This window comes from Lepidochelys olivacea (assembly GCF_965140295.1).
Source record: "Lepidochelys olivacea isolate rLepOli2 genome assembly, chromosome: 7".
Lineage (NCBI taxonomy): Eukaryota > Metazoa > Chordata > Testudines > Cheloniidae > Lepidochelys > Lepidochelys olivacea.
This window is the reverse complement of record NC_140417.1, coordinates 29,451,070-29,457,189: the sequence shown is the minus strand read 5'-3', so window position 1 is coordinate 29,457,189 and position 6,120 is coordinate 29,451,070.

The window sequence follows — 6,120 nt, the reverse complement described above, 5'->3', positions numbered from 1 at the left end:
TCCACTGTATGCATCCGATGAAGTGAGCTGTAGCTCACGAAAGCTTATGCTCTAATAAATTTGTTAGTCTCTAAGGTGCCACAAGTCCTCCTTTTCTTTTTTCTGTAGTACTTTCAAGTCCTCTAATATAATTATGCTACAGTAATAAGGAATATTCCTGTTCATTCTATAGGCTGCTTTAGTAAATCTGTAAAAATAGTTGTGTTTGATAAGTCTGAAGACTACTTTCTATATATGTTTACTCCTATTATAGAAGGGTTTTTGATAGGCCTACAATCCTATTTATTCACATAACAGATATTTCATGGCCAGTGACAGTACTGTCTTCCCTGTACTGCCCCACCAATATGCCTCAACCCTGATTGGCAAGGACCACCACTCGGGCTGAGAGAATAATCCAGTATTTCTGTGCCCATTTAGTCCTTGTCAGATTTTGTGAGGCAGCAAGGAAAAACACAGCTGTATTCAAAGGCGTGACACAGAGATGGAAGGCTCCATGTTCCGTAACCAAAGCCATGAACTCCCTGTTCTACCTACAAGGGATGATTAAAGAAAGCAATATGATTAATTAGGAGTACTCTTACACTACTTTGTTACAGTATTTGCCAATCAGCGGGCAGGGAATTTGTTTAACAGGTCATATAGTAACTCTTTGAATGTTCTTTCTACTCTATAGGAACCACATAGTTATCACCATTAAACCAATATCTGTGAACAGTTACCACAGAGAGATATCTGAGCCACCACATTTCCTTAATAGTTAGAGCAGGAAAAAACTAGTATCTGAGATACTACCACATGGTAATTGTATGCAAATGAATTTATAATAGAAGCAACTGTAGTTTAGATCACTTTTGGGGACACACATATTAGTTGGACTTTCTCCACTGGTGGTTTTTCCCTATTAAACAGCTTCAAGTCATCTACCCGCCCTCTGCCTTAAAAATGCAATACTTTGCATTGCACTGGTATCAGAGGAAAAGCCGGGTAGGGTTCTGGGCACTGAAATGTTGTCAGGGAGTCCAGCAAAATGTGTGTGTGGATTTGTATGTGACTAGACACTCAGTTATAATCAATTTAGTCACTAACATTCTTCATTTTGGACCTCATCCCAAGAGATGCTGAACAAACACAATTCTCACTGACGTCAAGCACTTCTCTAGTTTCAGGCCATGACTGTGCTCATTACATCTCCAGGGATTTAAATATATATTTTAATGTTTCCCATACAAACTAGAATTTCCACAATCCTGTCTCTGGAATAACAAACAGCTTTCTGAGCTGGGATTGCATTTGTTATTACTTTCAGCCATGGAGCTATTATCTGATCTTCTTTCTTCCACGGGAAAATCGTGCATCATTGGGTAACTAGCAATACAATGTCAATATATTAAGAGCTAAATTCTGCCCTTGGAGGAACTGAGCATCCAAATCTGAGGGCAGAATTTGGCCTTAGGTTTTGTCTACAACTAGGTGACTGCATAGGGAAGAATACATTGTAATGTAACATTTCATGTAGAAAAATTCATAATTAAAGGCTAAAAGTCTCTGTTTCTGGTAATGTAATGTGTCACTGGCTGTATAACAAAAACCAACAAAACTGAACTCCAAACTGTGAATTGTACATGTCTGATAATAAACCAAAGCTAAATAACTACTTTGGATAGTCACTGACTTGGGGACAATTACTGAGGTCTATTCTGTTCTCACTCAGACAGGCTCCTATCGACCATGCTGGGAGCTTCCTTCAGTAAACCAGAAGTTAGTGAGAAGCCAGGATTTGGCCCCTTAATGAACATAATAATTACCCTAAATATTGCATCAATTGGTGGGGTTATTTTTGGCTTGTTCCCTCCCATCTTCTAGACATTGCCTCCCTAATCTCACTTTCCCATCTTTTCCTTCATAAGTCTACAGTTGCTACTTGGACCAAGAGTTTCTTCCATTACAATTATTGCTTATTAGCTACCTAAATCATCATCCCTTATAAACCTTTTAATTCCTTTGGATTTCTTCATCATCACAATCTTCCTTTGAAGGTATTTATAAGAATATTTATTTGGTAAATTATCTTTAAAATTTATTCTTATCTGGAGATTATACAAACTGTTATTCTGCTATTTATTACTGTTGAGCAAATTTATTTTGGCTAATAGTTTATTTGCTCAAAATGCAGTTTTGTTCACTATTTGCAAATTTGTCAAAAAATTTCAACCAAACTGAAAAATCAAAGTGTTTCAATAATATCCAGGCACATTGCCAAAACATTCCAAGTTTCCAACTGGAGTCACAAAACAGGTGGAGACATAGCGGTTGGTTGTCTAATAGCTTTTAGCCCATTATTAATGGCTATGAAGAGTCATTGGGCCAGGCAAAGTGTGAGAATGACTCTATAGTCTGGTGGTTAAGGAACTGACTTAGGATTTGAGAAAACCTAAGTGCAAATCCTTGCTCCAATGACTAATTAGTTATACACAGTGGGACAGCCTTAAACAGGACAGACTGAGAAAGACCTATGCCACAGTATCCCATCTCAGTGGCGAGGGCACTCTGCTACAATGTGGGAGACACAAGTTGGTTCACATCAGGCAGAGAGGTGAATTAAACCCTAGTCTACCACTTCCCAGGTGAGTGCTCTAATCATGGGGGAAAAAGTTGTAAGGAGATCACCTCCCCCTCCCCGTTGTGTTAATCTAATTCTCTTTTGCTTTTATTAAAATGCCCCAAAACTAAATAAAATATTTGCGTCAGATCAAATAAAACACTTTGTTCAACCTGAAAAAAATCCACTAGTTGCCCAGTTCTGCTATTCACTGCATGGATTTACTCATAGATCAGAGTGGATTACTGGAGCCCCCAGACCTGTCTCACAACCCTTTGTTCAGTAGAGGAAGAGCCATTTGTACATGCACTTGCAATATTTAGCATAGGACACGAGGTGACATGCAATCATCCAATACACGGGCACAAAGTAACATTTTTGCAGGTACAAGGACCTATTTTTATGGGTGCAACCGGTGTCTTTTGCTAGTCCAAAGGCTGCACCAAACCCTGACCCACAAATGTATCATTTAAAAGCCCATTGCGCTATGTTGTCCAGGGATGCATTAGGTCACATTGTTCATCTCTATTAAACTGCAGTACCTATGGCAAAACTAAGCCAGGGGGTGGTGTGTGTGTGTGTGTGGGGGGGGGGTAGAAGGGGAAGGAAAGCCCAGTGGCCCCTGCTCCATCTTCCTTTAACAAGTAATGAAATGAGACTACATTTCTTGGAAAAAATGATGCAGTGACTTGCCTCTATTATTAAAGTGAAGTGTCATTTCACTTTGGGGAGAAAGTATCGTTTCTGGAAAGGAGAGGACGATGATTGTGTCGTGGGCGGCCTAGGCTCTATTCCTAGCTCCACCACAGACTTCCCGTGTGACTTTGAGCAAGTTACTTGGAGCCAGATTTTTGAAGGTACTGAGGCACCTACTGGGATTTCCAAAAGCACTACACGACTATCCGCATCTTTTAGTGCCTAAATACCTTTAAATCTGACTCCGAGGGACTTGAAGTCAGATGGGAAAGCTTTGTCCCTCAGTTTCTTTATCTGAATAATGGAGACAACACCTACCTTACAGGATTTTTGTAAAGCTTAGTAAGTGGAGATTTGTAAAATGCAATGACCTCTGCAGAAGGCGCATAAATCCATAGCATAGACATTTCTTATCTTGAACTTGGACATGCCAGCTCTGGAATATCCAAAAGTATATCCACCCCCTACCAGCACTGAGTTTCCATCCTCTGTATAACAGTTTCAGAAATATTTACTTTACACTGTGAACACTTTTACACTATCATCATATTAAACATAATTAAGTTCTGGAAGCACTAGTCATACATTTCAAGGTTTTATTAATCAATTCAAAATTAACATGTAGAAGCTAAACATTATACATTTGCAATAAAGAATGCTTGGGTTTAACAGCATTTTGCTCCTTCCCCTAATTAGCATGAGAGCGCATCAAAACATAGGAAGAGAAAATATGATTTTTTTCAGGTTGTGTTTGTTTGGTTTTTTTGGGTGGGGGGCGAAGAAGGCAATTTCTAAGTTTTGACAAAATTTAATCAAGTTTTTAAATTTCAAAGAGGTTGACCAGATCTTGTTATCACCTTTAGGGGATTTATTTCTTTTGAAAATCTCTGTCTAGACACCTTTCAAAGTACCAGCCTTAAAGGGTAGTTTCTTACATAATGCAACACTTCGGAGTGAAATTTTATATCTGACAAGACTTCATAAACTGTTCTAACTGACACCCCTCTGCTGAGTGGCCTCTGTTACCTAGAGCTCTTGGTTTGCTACAGCAAGAGAAAATTGTTTTATTCCTATTTAAATAAATGTGTGGCATGATAACTCCCTGATAGCCAGTTAATTGCTCTTGTTACACAGGTAGCTTTAATCACAGAAAAGGAGCAGGTAATCAGGAATTACTCCAGGGCACTCAGATACTGACCAGGGCCTTTGCAGTTTAAGGACAATAGATGACAAACTTTGTCTCCCTAGGATTATGAAGCTTTCTTATTAGCATTGCTAAGAGACCTGCCTTAATGCTTTATTTTCTAGGTATACAGTATAGTGCTATTCCACAGAGAGGGTAGGTGGTGGAGAGAAATGTCAATGTAGGAGCAGAGGGGGAGTTTCATACCTCAGCCCTTGCTACCAAACACTGTTTCTCAGTTCTGCTTGGGTGTCATTTCAAAGACTACACAGAGGGCAGACTATGTAACTAGGAAGTGGCTCTGGTATCAGCTTGGTGATTGTTAGGCTGGGAGCCCCAGGCTGCTTCACTGCCCCCATAGGGAGAGACAGTGCAGAGCTGGCATGATGGTTATTTTGGATTACAGTTAACAAAACTGAAAAGTGTGCTACCTCCCATGTCCACTGCTCCCTCCCAGCATTGCATTGTCTTTATCCTCGTGAGGGGGTCTGCTTACCTCTCAATGGCAGGTACAGCTATGCCTTAGTTTCTCCCCCTGGTCAGTACTCTCCGTCTCACTGTTAGGAGATGTGTGCCTCAGTTTCCCACTGGTCTTGGGTAGTTTTGCTCTTCGGGCAAACTAGAAGTTCCCACTCCTCAGGGTAAATGAACGTCCAAACAAAAGCACAACATCAATATTTGCCTCTCAACACTGTGGGACCGCCCCATTAGGTCCATTTCCCAGCTTGGGCCACACCCCTTTCTCCAGAGTCTGTGTAACCTCAGCCATCTCCCCCTGTATCAGGGTTTTGACCCTCTTGTTGTCCATAGACAATATGACCCTTGGTTGCAAGGTAGCAGCTCACCACCTCCAGGTGCAACAGCTGAGGAGTAACAGGTAGGGGAGCCTGTGCTTTCCTTCCATCACAGGCTCCAGCCACACAGCTGTCCCCTCTTCCATCACACACTGGAATCTCCTTCTGTCTCTCCCCATTTAGGACTACTTCCCACTTGGCTTACCTGCCGCTCAGTGTGGCAGCACTTCAGGCAAAGTTTGTTAAACTCAGCAGCAAATTGCTATGCTGATCAGATAGGTGTTAATAGCACCATCAGGACATTCAGCTCTTGCAGATGGGAGAACAGAGCCTGCAGCTGTAAGTGGAGAGCCAGTGAGGCATGGCTTTACATGGTTTTTTGACCGTACATTTCCCAGGACCCTTTCACCTGACTCTTGTGCAAGGCCATCATCCCTGTGAAGCTAAGGGAAGGGTATGAATAAGATGGAGCAAAATAAACCCCATGGATTTTCCAGGTCCATTTTCTTTTCTGTGGATTTTCTCTTCAGTGGGAGGATGATCTGAGCCTTATGTATATGAAAGAGAGAGAATGTGGCATTTGCTAGCCTATTTCATGGAGCACTTGCCATTGTTGATAACATGGAATCAAATGGATCACTGCACCAGTGTTAGAATTAGGCCTGGGGCTGATGCAAATATTATCAGGGGCCATCTTCATAAGTGATCCTCCCCCCAAAGTAGGGAGGCTGGCCTGGTCCAGGCTCTGTTCCACTACAGGATTGGTTCTTTACTGGACGTTTACTGGTGTGTCATCCAGTGGTGTGCAAATGGCCTGAGCAGTGTGGCATGTGCAGCAGAAGGGA